The sequence below is a fragment of the Lissotriton vulgaris genome, chromosome 4_1 (assembly GCF_964263255.1).
Source record: "Lissotriton vulgaris chromosome 4_1, aLisVul1.2, whole genome shotgun sequence".
Lineage (NCBI taxonomy): Eukaryota > Metazoa > Chordata > Amphibia > Caudata > Salamandridae > Lissotriton > Lissotriton vulgaris.
This window is the reverse complement of record NC_141691.1, coordinates 1,588,236,334-1,588,255,750: the sequence shown is the minus strand read 5'-3', so window position 1 is coordinate 1,588,255,750 and position 19,417 is coordinate 1,588,236,334.

Genomic DNA, 19,417 nt, shown 5'->3' with positions numbered 1-19,417 from the left:
CTATGCCCTGAGTTACAGGGTCTGATAAGGTGGCCCAGTACCAATTGGTAAATGCACCTAGGGTACATCTCGTAATTTAGAAAGAGAACAGCCAGGCTGTGGGTCTGATTGGCAGGCCCACAGCCAGAGAAAGTCGTAAACCAGTGAAACAAAAGCAAAAAATCTGGGTGATCATAGGATTGCAGACCCTACTCTCCTACATGACCCCCCCCCAAACGTCGGAACAACTAGCTAACCTTGACCAGGTGAGTCTTCTTGTTCTAAGTGGAAATATCTGGAGAGCCCATCGGCATTGCCATGATCAGTACCAGGTCTATGTTCCACTGTGAAGTCCATCCCCTGTAGGGAAATGGACCACCTAAGCAGTTTGGGGTTTTCACCCTTCATCTGATTTAGCCACAAGAGGGGCTTATGGTCGGTCTGAATCTTGAAGTGAGTGCCAAACAAGTATGGCCTCAGCTTCTTCAGGGCCCAAACCACAGCAAAGGCCTCCCTCTCAATAATGCAAAGCCAAGCTCTCGCAACTACATTTAAGTACATATAAGCAAGGTACAATGACCCAAAGTTCAAAGGAAACGCGGAAGCAGGTTCTTTGATGTTGTTCTTCTTGTCTCTGCAAGATGTTTAATTTTCTCCAGACTTGAAACAATACAAACGCCGACACGTGTTTCGTCGTGTACGGTTGAGTCACACGACTCTTCAGGGCTTCCACTTTAATTTCAAAAAATGGATGGAGTAAGTCTGGACCTCTAAAAACTCAGTATCAAGCAATGGGTTTTCTGTGAGTCTAAACAACAGCCGGTGCTGTGTACTGTAATGTTCTGTTGAAGTTAAGGTTAGTAATTGTCTTTGTCCACTGGTAATTTCCAAAAAACGGAATAGCACTGTTAATCGCTATGGTTTGAACTTCAAAGCCGGGAGGGGATTTCTGTATGGCGCCAAGTGAAGAAACGGGTGCGTTTCTTTCGCGGTGGTATTCCGCTCTGGGCAATCCCTCCTCTGTCAGTTCCCGGCGGTCGTCTCTCGTGTACGGACCACGGGTGTTTTTCCGTCTGCTCTTCACGCACTACATACAAATACTATCTTGCCTCTCAAACACTTTGTAACGTCTCAACCCAGGCAGTGCGCCCCTCTAGTCCTATTTTCTAAAAAACCCTACATCTTACGAAAGCCTCCCTCTCAATAGCTGACCAATTCTTCTCTCTAGGGGTCAGCCGTCTGCTTATAAAAGCAATGGGCTGGTCTTGACCATCAAAATTCAGTTGAGAAAGAACAGCTCCCACACCCAACTCAGAAGAGTCCGGACTCTTGAGGATAGGCGCCGTGCACATGGCCTGCTTTAGGTCATCGAATGCTTTTTGACAGCTCGCTGTCCACTGAACCTTTTTTGGCATTTTCTTACTTGTCAGTTCATTTAATGGTGTCACGATGGAACCATAGTTCCTGACAAACTTCCTGTAGTAACCAGTCAGGCCCAAGAAAGCTCGTACCTGAGTCTGGGTGGTTGGAGGAGCCCAGTCCCTGATTGACTGTATCTTGCTCTCCAGTGGCTGAACCTGACCTCCACCTACAAGGTGGCCCAGGTATACAACCTGTGTCTGCCCTATCTGGCACTTGGTGGCCTTGATAGTGAGACCTGCTGCTTGCAGTGCCTCTAACGTCTTCCGCAGGTGGACCAGGTGATCCTCCCAGGTGGAGCTAAAGACAGCAATATCGTCAAGATACGCCGCACAGAAGTCATCCAGCCCAGTAAGGACGTGATTCACCAACCGTTGGAAGGTGGCAGGTGCATTTTTCAGACCAAAGGGCATCACCACGAACTGATAATGCCCACCAGGGGTTGAAAACGCGGTTTTAGGCTTGGCGTCCTCAGCTAACCTGATTTGCCAATACCCAGCTGTCAGGTCAAACGTACTTAAGTAGTTGGCCGAAGCCAATCTATCGATGAGCTCGTCTGCCCTTGGTATTGGGTGGGCGTCAGTCTTAGTGACTGCATTGAGACCCCTGTAGTCTACGCAAAACCTCATCTCTCTCTTACCACCCTGGGTGTGAGGTTTCGGCACTAGAACTACGGGACTAGCCCAAGGGCTATCCGAGGGTTCAATGACTCCCAGCTCCAACATTTTCTGCACTTCACTTTTGATGCAGTCTCTAACGTGATCAGGCTGCCTGTAGATTTTACTCTTTACGGGCAAGCTGTCACCAGTGTCGACCTCATGGGTGCACCAATCGGTCTGACTGGGTGTCAGAGAAAACATATGTCTGAACGACTGAAGAACCTGTTTACAGTCGCTCTGTTGATGTTCGGAGAGGCTGCCACAAAAGACAACACCATCTACCGAGCCATCGTCAGGATTCTGAGAGAGCAGGTCGGGGAGAGGGTCACTCTCCTCTTCCTGTCCCTCATCTAGGGCCATGAGCAAACTCATGTCCTTCCTGTCGACATATGCTTTTAGCCTGTTGACATGAAGCACCCTGTGGGGGCTCCGGGGAGTTCCCAGGTCGACCAGGTAGGTGACCTCTCCCTTTTTCTCCAGGATGGTGTGGGGCCCGGACCATTTGTCCTTGAGTGCTGCTGGGGCCACTGGCTCCAACACCCACACCTTCTGTCCGGGCTGGTAAACAGTCAAGACAGCCTTTTGGTCATGCCAAGCTTTTTGGAGTTCTTGGCTGGCCTTAAGGTTTTCGGATGCCTTCTCCATGTATTCAGCCATCCGCGAGCGGAGGCCGAGCACATAGTCCACTATGTTGGTTGCAGGCTTTTTGAGAGGTCTCTCCCATCCTTCCTTCACCAAACACAGGGGTCCTCTTACAGGATGCCCGTACAAAAGTTCAAAAGGGCTGTAGCCAACCCCCTTCTGTGGGACTTCTCTGTAGGCGAACAAGAGGCAGGGGATCAGGACGTCCCATCTACGCCGAAGCTTTTCCGGTAGTCCATGAATCATCCCTTTTAGGGTCCTGTTGAATCTCTCAACAAGCCCATTGCATTGTGGATGATAGGGTGTAGTGAACTTGTAGTTGACACCACATTCCTTCCACATAGCAGTTAAGTAGCTCGACATAAAGTTTGCACCTCTGTCGGAGACGACCTCCTTAGGGAAGCCCACTCTGGAGAATACTCCAACTAGGGCTCTTGCCACAACAGGTGCTGTAGTGGTCCTAAGGGGAATAGCTTCAGGATACCTGGTGGCATGATCCACTACCACCAGTATAAACTTGTGCCCTGATGCTGTCGGTGGTTCCATGGGACCGACGATGTCGATCCCCACCCGTTCAAAGGGCACCCCCACCACAGGCATTGGTATAAGGGGGGCCTTTGTCGTGCCACCTGACTTACCACTGGCTTGGCAAGTGACACAGGAGCGGCAAAACTCCTTGGTATCTTCGTTCATGTGAGGCCAGTGAAAGTGCGAGACAAGCCTGTCCCACGTTTTCGTCTGGCCTAAGTGACCTGCTAAGGGAATCTCGTGGGCCAAGGTAAGTAGGAAACCACGCTGAGACAAGGGGACGACCAGCCTCCTGGTCATGCCAGGCTTGGGGTCTCTTGACTCAGTGTACAGGAGTCCATCTTCCCAGTATACCTTGTGGGTACCTGTGGCGTTCCCAGCAGCCTCAGCAGCAGCCTGCTGTCTGAGGGGTTCAAGAGAAGGGCAGTCTAACTGGTCCTTCCCCAGATCTTCCCTTGAGGGTCCCCCTGAGCCCAAGAATTCAACTTGATCAAGTTCGAACTCTCTCGGCTCAGTTTCCCTCAATTCCTGTAGGTCAGCCTCCTCTGAGACTTGATCCTCGACCTGGGGCAAGGGGGAAGGCGCAGCCTTAACCCTACTGCTCTTTTTCTTGGGAGGTGTCTGGTCCGTTGTTCCAGGATCCAGCACCTGTTCAGTGGGGCATTTCCTGACCTGTGACCTAGTCACAGCGAACACATGTGCTGGCAAACCTAACATTTCCATGTGAGTCCGGTGCTCCACTTCTGACCATTGTGACGACTCCAAATCATTGCCCAACAAACAATCCACTGGGAGGTCTGGACTAACTACAACCTTCTTTTGGCCAGTTACCCCTCCCCAGGAGAAAGCTACAATTGCCATACTGTGATTGGTAGTGACATTGCTTGCATTGGTCACCAGGAATTCTGTACCTGGCATGATCTGTCCAGGGTCCACAAAGTTAGGCGTCACCATGGTGACGCTGGCACAAGTGTCCCTATAGGCCTGAGCCATCTTTCCATTTATGAAAGGCGTCTGTCTGTATTTGCCCAAAGTATTGGGGCTTACGTCAGGGGACACGTCCACGTCCCCTGTACTGACAAGGACAGCCTGAGTGAGTGTGCCAACTAAGTTGTCACGCCCCTCAGAACCCAGGGTTAACCCTACTAAACCCTTGGGAGGCGCACTACCACCGCTGACTGTACTAGGGGGCACAGGTGCCTTAGGGGCTGCAGTGGCAGGAGTCTGCCCTCCTCCTTTCTTGGTGCACTCACTAAACCAGTGAGATTTACTTTTACAGTACTGGCACCATCGTTTGGATTGGCCTTCTTTCTTCTTTTGGGGAGCCTGACCCCCACCCTCTTTGGGTTGTTGGGGACCTGTCGAAGACTTCTGGTCATTTTGTTCCCCCTTAGAATCTTTACCCTTCTGGTCTGCTTTCTTCTGACCACCTTGATTCTGGCCCTGGTTCTGTTTAACTCTCGTACGAACCCATTTGTCTGCCTTCTGCCCCAATTCTTGGGGAGAGGTCAGATCCGAGTCGACAAGATGCTGATGCAACAACTGGTTCTGACAATTGTTTAAAATTTGTTCTCTCATCATCAAATTGTACAATCCTTTGTAATCAGTAACCTTACTGCCCAGCAACCAGCCCTCAAAAGCCTTAGTGGCACAATCGACAAAATCAGACCAGTCTTGAGTCTGCGTTTTCTGGGTATCCCTGAACAGCACCCTGTACTGCTCAGTGGTTAGGCCGAACCCTTCAACGAGTGTATTCTTCAAGACTTGGTAATTGTTAGCGTCCTCTACCCTTGTGGTGAGAAGCTTGTCTCTTCCTTTACCTTCAAAGGAGAGCCACAAGATAGCTGCCCACTGACTCTGGGGAACACCTTGCACAGTGCAGGCCCTCTCCAAAGCAGTAATCCATTTGTGGATGTCGTCCCCTTGTTTAAAGGGGGGCACTATCTTCCCAAGGTGTTTCGTATCGAAACTCTTTTCCCTATTACTAGGTACATTGCTGCCACCAGTGGGGACTGCCCCACTTAACTGTTGCTCTCTAGCAAAAGCAAGCTTTTCTTTGGCCAGGGCAAGTTCTTCCCTTTCGATCCTCAGATTAGCTGCCCTTTCCTTAGCTTCGTACACTCTCCTCTGAGGGGACGTCATCCCTCTTTGAGAAGAGTTGCGAGAGCCATTGGTTCGAACGGATCTGTTAGAGCCTCTTGATAGAGACCTAACTCGTCCATTCCCAATGTTAAGCGCACCTGACAGTAGCGCCGGGGGTCCCCCAGTACCACTATCATGTCTGCTTAAGTTGGACCGTGTCAGTCTGACGACTTCTACCTGTCCCTTATCTGCCTCGTCCCCAGAGAGATCCTCATCCTCATCCTCCTCGCCATCTTCGTTCTCAGTTGCGAGGTGAATGAGGTCAGGATCGTCCCGGGTTCCCTCGAGGGGAGGCATGCCTCCTTCTGGATTAGAAGGGCTAAGAAGCTTCTCAGCCTTTCTGGCATCATAAGTCTCTAGGAGACCAATCAGAAAGGAGGTGGTGGGGTTAGCCCCTTGCTTAATCTTCCTAGAGGTACATACTTGTCGTAACTCATGGAAGTTAAGCGCAGTATATCTTGACGGGATGACCTGTGGAGGGTCAACTGACACAAGGGGAGACTCAGAGTTTCCTCCTTTGTCCGACATACTGCTTCTAGTGTGGTGTAAGTGATGCACCTACCTACACTATGTGTTTACCTACTTTTCCCTTGCTAAGAGCTGTAGCCAAGGTGTGCTAAGCCTTGAGGAGCTACAACAGCTGGTTCAGTAGAACTCAGAGTATTCTAAGCTTTAGTTATATGTACTAACAGTACTTGTGTGATCTTTCAACAAGATATTCTTAGGAAACGTGTGGTAAAACAACAGCAAGCTCAAATCCCAACCGCTGCTCACCAATGTGAGAAGTTGGCCCGATATGCAACGTTCGCTATTCTAGCGACCGCTATGTATCGTTCCAACGACCCTTATGGTGTTTGGTTGTAAGTCAACCTATAGACCAGCTATCCTAGTAGCGTGGATACGAGCAGTCTAAGGCTAAAGACTCGAGAGGGCGCGTTAAGCCAGCTGTTTACCACACATGTACCCCTTGAACACCCAGTGAAAGGACACCACACAAGTGTTATGAAAATAAACAGTATATTTATTAAGAATCACAACAGCCCTGTACTCTTTATGAGGACAGGGTACTAAGCACACACCAAATCTCTATAGCAAATACTTCAAGTGCACAGTTTAAAACAAGTGTCCGGGGACACGGAAAGGTTAAGGCAAGTCGGAAGCGAGGGACTCGGGACCCTAGAGTAAGGAGGCTATGCAGGCACCGAAATGCCGAGTTACCTAGCCACGAGGGCTGCGGCTGCAAGTCTTACAGGCGTCGGGGTCTTCGCTGACGAGCCAGGAGCCGGAAGAAAAGGAGTTGCTGGCCGGCGACCAGTGATGAATAGTTCGTAGAGATCCAAGCCTGGATCGGAGATTGATGAAACCTGAAAGCAGAGGGGACCAAGTTCGTACTACTAGCCAGTAGTCAGAGGGTACCAGGGAGGCACCGGTTGGCCGTCACCTCGACCAGGTGAGTGGGCGACGCTAGGCTCTGCAGTCTCACGGACCAGGAGGCGTTGTCGGCGACCACGGTGGAGGTGCGAGCTGTCCCACGACGGATGTCGCTGTCGGCGTCTTGAGTGGACCAGGAGGGTCCGGGGTGCTTCTCGAAAAGATGGAAGCAAGGGCCAGTCTGGAGCAACCAGATCGGCAGTGTTGATTTTCGGATGTCGTCACAGAAGGACACAAGCCAGCGGCTAGTGACCAGACAACGTGCTGAGCAGCGAGCAGAAGGGCCCCACGCAGATCGTGGAGATGCTGGGAGACTGCACTTCGGTGCTGGAGCGGCTCAGGGTCGGGGCTTCTCGGACCCCAGAGCACTCACCAGAGAGTTACCTCGATGGTCGTGCTGGTTTTTAAGAGCGTGCAGGTTCTGATGATGGCCGGTCCCTCGAGGTCTCGTCGCACCCACAGATCACAGCTGAGCTGATGACGTGGGTAGAGGTCAGAGGTGCCAGGGAAGCCGGTTCTCGTCGAGCTGGGCCGTCGGATTCCTTGAGGAAGGACTTACAGCAAACCGCAGAGTTCTTAGATGGTGCCCGCTGATGCAGGGTGACTACTCCTTAGCCACAAGGGAGAAATCTTGAGAAGAGTCTCGAATGTCCTTTCGTAGAAAGTAGTTCTTGATTCAAAGATGATCTAATTTGGAAGGGTCCCCGCTCCGGCCTTTATCCTAAAGAAAGGGGTGGGTACATGACTAGGTCCTGCCCTAAGGGTGGGACCAGGAAGGGGGGTAGTTACACCCCTCTCCCCTGCCGGACTTTCCCCAGGCCAGGGCTGTCGCCCCTGGAACTGGTTCTAACCGGCAGATGCGTAGTGAGCACCGGGGTGCCACTCCGCAGTCACCTTCTCGCAAAAGCCCTACCTACCCAGAATACACAAACCCTGTCTGGGACGGTGCGAACACCGCCCTTGACAGGAAACCCTTTGTCCAAGTGCTCCTCGCTGGAAGGACTCCCAGCAGCAGGAGGTCAGACTCGTGTCTGTGGTGGCAGCATCCATTTTGTGGAGCTGAGGCTTTAGTTAACTTTAACCGGGGTTCACAGTTACGTACATGTCGTGTCCCTCTAGAAGGGCGGAATGCTAACCTCGTCGCCAGAGTTGGTGAGAGGGCAGCATCCCGATTCGTATGACACCTTACTCGACATGTCTTGATAACGCGACACCGAAGTTACCGATATGGTACGCGTTATCATGGAACAGCCATTGGGTCTTGATTCCGCAAGCTGCAACCGGGCTCGGCTCGGGCCAGAGCTTAGTTCACACGAGCCCATGCACTCTGCCTTCAGGATTGTCAAGGCCTGCCATAGGAGTGACTGATAGGAACTCGGGTGTCCATTGGAGGGTTAGATATAGGGCTACTATATCTAAAGCAAAGGGTGATTACACGACTTCGCCCCAGCTGTCATGCAGCCAGTTGTGTCAAACTTAGGAGGCCAGCCAGGGGTGGCATAATACATGCTGCAGCCCCTGGCGGCCCTGGGTACACCTATGCCCTGAGTTACAGGGTCTGATAAGGTGGCCCAGTACCAATTGGTAAATGCACCTAGGGTACATCTCGTAATTTAGAAAGAGAACAGCCAGGCTGTGGGTCTGATTGGCAGGCCCACAGCCAGAGAAAGTCGTAAACCAGTGAAACAAAAGCAAAAAATCTGGGTGATCATAGGATTGCAGACCCTACTCTCCTACAAGTCCCTTGTCCATTTCCTGGCTCATCTGCACAAGGATCTGAATGCTTGTGTCAGAATTGGTCAGGGGGCGAAGTCACTAACATTTTTAAAGTTCAAAGAGGGCTGAGACAAGGATGTGTCCTAGCCCCTCTTCTTTTTATCATTTATATTAACGGTCTCCACAAAAGCCTTATTTCCCTTTCCCATGATGTCCCGAAAATTCTGGGCAAATCCCTCCCCGTTCTGCTTTACACAGACGATACGGTCCTTATGGGCCGCACCCCTAATGCTTTACGCATCTCGATTTAAAAACTAATTTTAAGAAATCTTTTATTATGTCTTGTGGCCCTAACAAACGACAGTTAGGCAGTATTTCGGTAGGCACAGACAAATTGTGGTCCACTAATAATTTTCCCTATTTAGGGGTGGTCTTTGCTGCGAACAACTCCTGGACTGAGCACATTGCTCACTCCAGGGGTAGGTTCTTAAAGGCCATTAATTCAATTATTAGCCTACCCCGCTCTAAGAACACTGGTACTTTATCTGCTGTTTTAAAAATCTATAAAGCCCAGTGCTCTCCTGTTGCCACTTATGGCGCAGAGGTTTGGGGTGTGGCCAAATGCGGACCCATACAATTGGAAGAGAATAGATTTCTCAGGAATATACTTTGTGTCCCTATCTCTACTGCACAATATGTCTGTCACAAGGAGCTAAATTTGAACTTTATCGAGGACTTCATCCGCGCCCGCCCCGTTTTGGCTCTCCATTTGGAATAACCCGTCGGCATCTCTTACCAGGGATATTATTACTGATTGTCGGAACTGTGATAAATGCTTGGATATTCCCTGGCTTTCTGGAGTGTATAATAGTTTTTTTAGCATCAATCATGGGAATGCTTTTATCGAGCACACTTCAGACAATCTCCCATCTAAAAATGAAATAAGAAATGCTCTATATACACTATTTGCAGAAGAAAGATCAAACCGGGAATCCCTCAAAACCACTATTTCCACATATCTGGCTTTTGACTTTTTAACTTCGCCCATTCCTCACTATCTGACACTCCAGATGAACCACTGGGTGCAGGGATTATTATTCCGCTTAAGGGCCGGCTCAATTAAATTTGCACTTTGCTTTCCCCTTGGCCCTCAGAAAGATCTTGATTCCCTCCCTTGCCTGTGTGACGGCCTAAGCGGTCAATCTGCTTTGCATTTTTTATTCTTTTGTAAATTTTATATGAAATATATTGAATTGTTTTTAATTCCGTATTTTAAAAAATTCAAACCTATTAGCTTGGGAAATGCATATTCAATGATTTTAACTATGGATAACAATGAACTCATATTTCGCATTAGCACTTTTTTGCGTATAGCCGTCCGAGCTAGACAGACCATGCTTGATTCATGAATCTGTGTGTACCATGTGATCCCATGTTGTTTCTTTTAAAATTGTTTCTTTTTCTGACTTGTACGTTTATGGATACTTTGTTATCCGAATAAAGTTTATTGAAATGAAATGAGTGACATTCCAACGACTATGAGTGACTCTTTCCCGCAAGCAAAATGAAGCAGTGAAGACGATGGAATCATACAAATGTCAGAAATTACACTAATTTGAGCATAGCTGCTAATGTTTCAGATTGCTTATGTGTGAAATTTCATAGATTCAGTTGATTTACGAAACGAAAGACATTTAACAACTAAATGTATGACAGTTAGAGCTACACTTTCTTGTGGCCAAAATCATGCAATGAAGTCAATGAAAACAGACACATTTCGGAAATCACACTGATTTGAGCAGTAAGAAAGTCCACCTCAGTAACATGTGCTTTTAAAGCAATTATTTAATTTTTAAATAATCTGCACACACCACCCCAACCTCAGCTTCAGGTGTGGCTGAACCACAAAAATCAAAGGGTTCTCTGTGACAAAAGAATTAACCCACTGAGCTATCTACATATAATACAGTTCATTACAATACAATATGCTGGTAACTTTATTTGCAGTATGCATATAAACTCTCTGCTCTACTTAATAGTGAGTGAAAACAGCCATGAGACAAAAGACAGCTCTCCAGCGCGGATATTAATCATCTGCCTTATCTCTGACTAAGCAAGTCTCATGATGCTTGTAGTACCACTGTCAAGCAAAGATATTAAACCCTTTAACTAAACTAGCAGTTTTGAATATTTATTAGTGCAGACAAAACTCGTAGATGGCCTACATTTACAGCACAGACAACTTTAGTGTACCCATTTACAAGGCGCTATGCTGGGCTGGAGCCCCCTCTCCATTTTCTCAATAAACATTTTGGATTTCAGGAGCGGATTATTAAATTAATATCTGACTTACCTGGTGTGGTCTCTGGATAGAATTATCCACTGATAGGAGCTGCCTTCGTGTCACAGCAAGATCGTTAACCTGTCATTTAAGAGTCAGACAGCGAGCCGTCCTGCACTGTATCCTCAATCTGTGCCACCTGCTCTCACTACTTGACTCGCGCTTGCATGGTGAGTCCAGGGCACTAGTTGGGCTCTGACTGCCTGGGCAGGGCACAGCAACAGGATAGTGTCGAGGTCATGAGATGAACAGGTGATGATCGATTCTCTAATACCGGCTGCATAGGAAAAGCTATTAATTCCTCGGTGCCTTGGGGCCCGGCTGGCGGGCAGGAATTTGAAACATCCTAGGACAGCCTGGGACAACGGAAGGAGGACCTGATAACACCCAGGAACGTCTACAAAAAGTTGGTTTGGCACTAGTTTATTTTAAATAACTTCTTGGGCATTAGAGACGAGCAGCAGTAGCTGCGTCTCCTCAATCCTTTGACCGTGCACCGACCCTCCCCTCCCGTAGAGAGAGAGAAGCTATCACACCAGTCAGCCTTCGGGGAAAGTATGGAAAATGTGTGAATGAGCCACCCTTGCCCTGCCCCCTTACAGATTTATATTATAAAAACCAATGCGCTGCACTTTCCACTACCTGGAAGTGCTGAGGATTAGAAATCGCACAAGCGCACTTAGGCTTACCAGAGAGCAATTTTAACACATGCGCAGTGATAAGATCAGTGCCTGCTGCTCCGCGCTTTATTTTAACTCTAGCAGCCCGCCCCCGTAACAAGTGGCGCCGGCGTCACAACGTCATGAACGTGGCGATTAATCATGCTGAGGCGCATGTCCGGTGAATTTCTGTCACATTGTAGCAGTGTATAGCTGCAGGCTCGCCCTTAAGACTGCAGGTATCAGGGTGCAGAGCGCACTGCCACTCCAGGGAGACTAGCTTTAGATTAATTAGTTAGTAAGATGCATGTTTACTTAGCGCCGCTGACAAGGCGCTATTATGCGTGACTTCGCATTTCAGTGCGGTGATGTGGACCACCACACTGAAATGCGTTAGTCTAACGCATGATGCACTATACTTGGCAGGGCTGATTATAAACGTATATATACCTTTATATTGAACACTGATATCTCATTGTTCAATATAAACAGTCCCTATTATTCTTTGCTGCTTTAGCATCTCAGTTTCTCTTATATGTGTCTTAATTTATGTGGAAATTTGGTTGATTTAATTTATTTGTCTGGGAATATGTTTTCCTTATGGGAGTTTATTTGTCTTTGCTAATTCCTCCTGATGGAGCAAGGTTTCATACGTAAAGAAACTTGTAACGAAATTAACCATGTTTTGTAAATACTAATAATTGCACTTCACATTTACTTTATGTAGGGGAAGCTTGCATATGTATTTTACTAATCAGTAACCCGAATGTATTAAAATGGCTGCCGAAAGCGCGGGAACCCTTTTGCACATGCGTCTACTGCATCTACGTAGTATGATGTCTTTGCTTTTAAAAAAAAAAAAAAATCATTTTTGTAAACAAATTTTATTAATAGATCACATAGAAAATCGCAGCTCTCTGTAACCCAGAGACGTCTGCCAGACATAAATGCACATGTAATATAATGCAATCCATCACGATTTTATCTGTAAGACATCGGAATCATTGCAATCAGCAGATCCCCCTCCCTCCCTCCCCCGTCGTCGTCCCCAACTATCCCCAACTCCCTCCCACCCGGATCCCTCCCCCCTAGCACGGTTTCTGACAAGTCCAATCATCCGCGTACACACATCTTGTGGCATAGCTCATTCACTCCTCTAGGTCCGGGTCTTGTTCCGGCGGAGGCTCTAACCATATGCCCCCGTAGTCGGTCCATCTCTTCCAGATCTTATAATGTTTACTGGGGCAACCACGGGCAAGAAATATGGGTTTCTCCATTCCCATGCAAAAATCCAAGCCCCTTTTCCATGCTACCAGGGCTGGGGCCCGCGGGTCCCTCCACGCCCTCGCAATATCTCGCTTGGCCACTGTGAGTCCTAAGAGCAACAGATGCCTCTTATAGAGATCGCCCCCTACTCCTTCCATCACATGCAACAGTCCCAATCGCGGTGTGCGCGGGAGCACCCACCCCAGCGCTTCATCCAAACCATTCCAGACACCATTCTAGAACCGATCCAGGCGCCCACAACTCCACACTGTATGGAAGAAAGTGCCCTCCTCACAGCCACACCTAGTGCACTCTGGGGACGCAATAAGGCCCGCTCACCACAGCCTCCGCCGTGTGTAGTAAACTCTGTGAAGGTATTTAAATTGAATCAACCTCAGGCGGACCGAAATGCCCGCACCCCTGGGACCCGCCAGCGCCTCATTCCAGTCTTCCTCCTCCAGCGTCCCGACCTCAGCCTCACAGGTCTCCTTCAATTTGAGTAGATCAGAGGAACAGTGTATGACTAGAGATTGGTAAATGCAGGAAATCTTTTTATTTTCGATGTCACCCATGAAGACCCGCGCCTCCAATGGGCTAAACTCAGGAAGCGAGGTCAAGCCCTCTAGATCCGGAGCCAGGGCATGGCGAAGTTGTAGGTACCGAAAGAACTGCGTGCGGGGCATATCATACTCAATACTCAGATCTTGAAATGACTTAAACGACGTCCCGGTCATTACATCGCCCAGCCTAGATATACCGATAGTGTCCCACCCCGCAAAACCGGAGAGGTTCGCCAGTCCCGGGAAGCGGCCATTTCGCCAGAGGGGGGGTTCTTCAGTTAAGGTCTGCCACCATCCCATCCGCCGCAGCGCTCGTCTCCAAACATCAAAGACCACCTGGGTCGCTGACGGCAAGGCCCTACGCCCTCTCGTCGCATAGAGCAGCTTGTGGAGCAAATGGGGTTCCATTAAAGCCTCTCCAGTGCATAGGCAGGGTCTCCCCTGTCCCATACCACCATTCATTCAATACTAGGAGATGCGACGTTTGATAATAGGAAAGAACGTCCGAAGTCGCCAATCCCCCACAGTACGTTGAGCGAAAGCACGTGCGTAGCGCCACCCGAACTGGACCTCCCACCCATAGGAACTGCCCCAGTACGGCGTCTACTTGCTTGAACCAGGAAGGCTGGATGGCATACGGATGGTTCTGTAGTTGATAGAGCATTCGGGGCAGGGCCACCATTTTAAATATGGCCGATCTACCATAGATGAACAGCGGCATGCGGGACCATATTTTAATATCTGCCCGGGTCCGTTCCCAGACAGGTACAACATTCCGCTCCCACGCGACTGCGAGGATCTCGGACAGGAACACACCCAGGTATCTGATGCCCCCGGCTGCCCTCTGGAGCTCCGCTGCCCAATCTCAAATCGTCGGGCCACTCCCCAGCACACAGAGCGTAGATTTGCGTGAGTCTCGCCGAAGATCTGCATAATGCGTAGAAGGCGAGGCCCCGACCGATTGAGATCTGTGAGGAAAAACAGGATATCGTCTGCGTATAGCGCAATGCGGTCTGACAGGTCCCGCGTCCACTCGAACCCCTTCAACTGTGCGTCCACCCGGACCCAAGCAGCTAAGGGCTCCATGGCCAAGGCGAACAGATAGGGCGAGAGGGGGCAGCCCTGCCTAGTTCCCCTCTGTATGGCAAAGCTCGAAGACACCGTCCCCGCCACCCTGACAGAAGCCGTCAGATCCATGTACAGTAACTTCACATAGGATAAGAAAACGGGCCCTAAATTCAGGTGCGGCAGGAGTGAGAACAGATATGTCCAGCTGAGCGAATCGAAAGCCCTGTCCATATCGGCCAGGAAAAGCGCCGTCTGCGCTCCAGAGGAACGAATAGCCGCCACTGCGACGTTGGCCCACAGAATAATGTGCCGTGTCGCCCGCTGGGGCATAAAACCGGCCTGGTCAGGGTGCACAAGTTCAGTGATATATGGCAATAACCTATTGGCCAGCGCCTTGGCCAAGACTTTGGCCTCCACGTTAAGCAGGGAGCTAGGACGATATGAAGCGTACTGCTCGGGGGGTCGACCAGGTTTGTGGAACACCACCTCCTCAGCGTGTCTCCAGTCCGGGGGTAAGCTGCCCTGCTCCCTTGCCTCCTCCACTACCGCTCTATAGTGGGCCCCAAGTTGTAGATGGAATTTCTTAAAGAACTCACTGGGAAAGCCATTAGGGCCAGGAGCCTTCCCAGTGTTCAACTCTCCCAGGGCGACCCCCAGCTCGTCCTCAGTTAGTGGACTATCCAGGCGATCTCAGGTTTCATCTAAAATTGCACGTGGCGGCAAATCAGCTATGAACTTAGCAACAAGGTCCGCAGAGATGCATTTGTGCGGGGAATATAAATCAGCCTAGTATGCCGCAAAGCCCTCCGCCAGTGATGTGGGATCAGTCACCAGGGAACCGGAATCGTCTAAGATCCTCGGGGGGGGTCTGAGCCTGAAACTGACCCTGACACAACCTATGAAGCATCGTCCCCGCCTTATCCCCCCATTGGTAGACCCTGCTGCGGGTCGCTAACCACATCTGCTGCGCCTCATCTAGTAGCAATGAGTTATAAGACTGTTGCGCAAGCAGCAACTGCTCCACCATCCGGTCCCCCCCTCCAGGGCCACTGTGTTGCTCCAGTTCCCTAATTCCGGCCTCTGCCTGATCCAGGGCGTCCCTACGCCTCCTCCTAGCCGCCGCACACCAAGCAATGTCTAAGCCTCGCAGCGTAGGCTTCATAGCCTCCCAAAGCGCCGCCGCAGTCTCCACTGTCCCCATATTCACGGCTAAGTACTGCGCTATGGCCTTCCTCATATGCGCCTGGTAGTCCCCAAGTTGCAAGTGCCAGACCGAGAGGCGCCAGCGAAAAGGCTGTTGCCGCCGATCTAAACCTATAGTCACTGCCGTCGAGGAGTGGTCCGACAACCCACGCGGCAATATGGCCGCAGACTCGACTCTACCCTGAGCTGCCAGGGGGACAAAGATATAGTCCAGTCTGGAGAAGGATTTATGAACTGCAGAGAGGAAGGTATATTCTCGCCGTGCGCCATGCATGTGCCTCCAAGTATCTATCCATCCCAGATTCCGAATCATATCACTCAATTTAGTATGTCCAGCTGCCACTGTCCCCCCCCCCAAGCCTGCACTTGTCACATGCCTGATCCACCACGTCATTCCAGTCCCCACCTACAACAGCCAGCACATGCGGGACGTCCGCCAAGATCGCCAATATCTTTTCTACTAGCGACCACTGCAACGGGGGTGGGGCATACACGCTGCCAAACACAACTGATTCCTCCCCCAATGTACCCTGAACAAAAATGTATCTGCCCTGCGCATCTAGCCAGTGGGTGGAGTGGACATACGGTACCCTGCGATGCACCAGGATGGCCACTCCCCTGGAACCCCTGGCAAAGCCTGCATGGAAGACCTGAGTATAGCCATATCGCTGGAGGCACAGTGTTTTAGTCCCCAGTAAATGTGTTTCTTGCAGCATCACTATATCTGCCCCGCCCTTTTAGCATACTTCAGAACCGCCCCCGCTTAATCTTATCCAGTACCCCCCTTTACGTTCAAACTAAGGACACGGAGTGTGTCCCTGGGCCCACCGGCCCGTCATCCGGACTTGTCATCAGGGACCCATAGTATCAAGTGACCATCACGCATCACTGATTATTGTGCCCCTGATTAGCGCTTGTAATACCGCCGCTTCAGCGGTTCATTAGCTCCCCAAAATCGGAACCTGTTGGATATTCCAGGACGGCTAGAACCAGTAGCTGTTGCCGGACTCTACCCCCAGCAGCCGATTGGACGCTGCCTGGAGGGTCGCCATCTTGCGTCAGGAGCTGGGACAGGGACACCAGTTGAGCGCTAGGCCCCTCCCACCCTCCCGCCCCCGGCCACTACAAAAAGCTCTGCTCCCTTCACTCCAATTGATTGTAAATTGCTGTGTAGGAGCGCTTAAAAAAATCGTCCTGAGGCGGAAAGCCGGGACTGTAGAATTATTCATTGTGCTGTTTTTATTCTCGCCGATTTTTAAAATTGCTTGCACTTTCTGCCTGAGTCACTGATTATTGTGCCCCTGATTAGCGCTTGTAATACCGCCGCTTCAGCGGTTCATTAGCTCCCCAAAATCGGAACCTGTTGGATATTCCAGGACGGCTAGAACCAGTAGCTGTTGCCTGACTCTACCCCCAGCAGCCGATTGGACGCTGCCTGGAGGGTCGCCATCTTGCGTGAGGAGCTGGGACAGGGACACCAGTTGAGCGCTAGGCCCCCGGCCACTACAAAAAGCTCTGCTCCCTTCACTCCAATTGATTGTAAATTGCTGTGTAGGAGCGCTTAAAAAAATCGTCCTGAGGCGGAAAGCCAGGACTGTAGAATTATTCATTGTGCTGTTTTTATTCTCGCCGATTTTTAAAATTGCTTGCACTTTCTGCCTGAGTCACTGATTATTGTGCCCCTGATTAGCGCTTGTAATACCGCCGCTTCAGCGGTTCATTAGCTCCCCAAAATCGGAACCTGTTGGATATTCCAGGACGGCTAGAACCAGTAGCTGTTGCCTGACTCTACCCCCAGCAGCCGATTGGACGCTGCCTGGAGGGTCGCCATCTTGCGTGAGGAGCTGGGACAGGGACACCAGTTGAGCGCTAGGCCCCTCCCACCCTCCCGCCCCCGGCCACTACAAAAATGGAGTCTATTCCCCGGAGGCGCAGCGGACGGGCGCAGCGGGCGCGCCGGCGGCGCGCCGAAGGCAAGCCCGTCTTCGCCCGTCCGCGCCCGCCCGGGCCCAGGGGCCAGGACCCCTGGCCAACTTATCACCTACTCCGCACCTGCACTCAGGGAACTGCAGTTTTCCACCCCTCCGGTCCCACCAGATGCGGCCGAACGCGCAGCGTTCCTCGAGATTTCTAAACATCCCTCCCGTCCTCACACCCGACTTGACCATAGTACCGGTCACCCCCACCCCACATTACCCCCACGGGTGCTCAGCTCTGACACCCACCTCCGAGTACTCTATCTAAATACTCGCTCCATGGTGAAACATCAGCTCGACTTATTCCTTCTGCTTACCACGGATAGACCTGATGTATCACTCCTCACCGAAACTTGGCTTACCCCAGACTCCCATCCTGACATCTTAGCTGCCCTCCCTCCAGACTACTATATTCTTAATGTCAACCGCCCTTTGAATCGCCCTGGAGGTGGAGTAGCGGCTATTATCCGCAAAGAGTTCAGATTTCTCACTTCTGCTTCACTCACTCTACCTGGGACTGACAACATAGTCATTACACTGGAAACTACTGGTGGTGCACTTGCACTAGTACTACTCTATCGTCCCCCTCTGTCGATGCCATCTTTTCCTCTTTCTTTGAGTGAACAGGTAGCTGACCTGCTCACGCATAATTCTAGAATCGCCATATTTGGGGATTTTAACTATTGGTACGACAGTGATCTTGCAGGACCTCATGCTATGGAGCTGTTTGAAACACTGACTAGCTTGAATCTTACTCAGCACATCACCTCACCGACACACTCCAAAGGCCATATTTTAGACCATGTATGGACCCATAACCTTGCCTTGTCCCGCCCCAACATCTCCCCCTGTCTCTGGTCAGATCACTATCTGATAGAGGTTACCATCACAATCAAAGGGAGCATTAAGGCCCCTATCCTTCCTGGAGGACAATGCCGCAAATGGAATGCCTATGACGCCCAGGGCTTCCTCGACTTTGCATCCAACACCTGCCCTACCATCGACCCTACATCCGGTACCGACTCTATGGAGGGCGTAATCTCCACCTGGTTGCGAGCGGCCAGCGACAAATTCGCCCCTCTCACCAGCTTCGCTCACACGAGGTGTGGCAACTCCCACCGCTGGTTTTCTGAGGAACTAAAAACCCTTAAATCAAAGCTGCGCCTCCTCGAACGCAAATGGAGACGGAGTTACTCCACAGAGAACCGCGCAGAATATGTGTTAGCCCGTAACGAATACAAAAGTGCCATCATAAAAGCTAAGGCCTCACATATCTCCGAAAGAATCAACTCAGCCTCTAACAAATCTAAAGAAATCTTTAAAATCATGAATGACTTCTCTTCTGACCAAAGAATTCTTCCCACTCAGGCTCCCACCCTAGATACTTGTAATGCGCTTAACACCTATTTCGTTCAGAAAATCGCTGACATCAAGAACGCCATCTCCTCGTCCATTCCCCCTAGTTGCCCTGACCCCTCCCCCCTCAACTCATCCGTCTTCACCCAGTTCCCAGCTATCACTCCTAGCACTCTCACTGAGCTCACAACCCGCATCAAATCTGGCTCTCCCGAGGACTGCTGCCCCCCCTCGGTCCTCAGGGCAGTCTTCTCAGCTCTACCAGACAGTATTCTCCCTCTCTTAAACACCTCCCTTAGCACTGGCACGGTCCCCTCCGCGTTCAAACAGGCCATACTGGTTCCCCTTCTAAAAAAAGCTGGAGCTGACCCTGCCAACCCAGCCAATTATAGGCCTATCTCCCTCTTACCCTATTCTTCTAAACTATTGGAGGCCCATGTCACAACCTGTCTGTCAGCGTTTATTGAGAGCT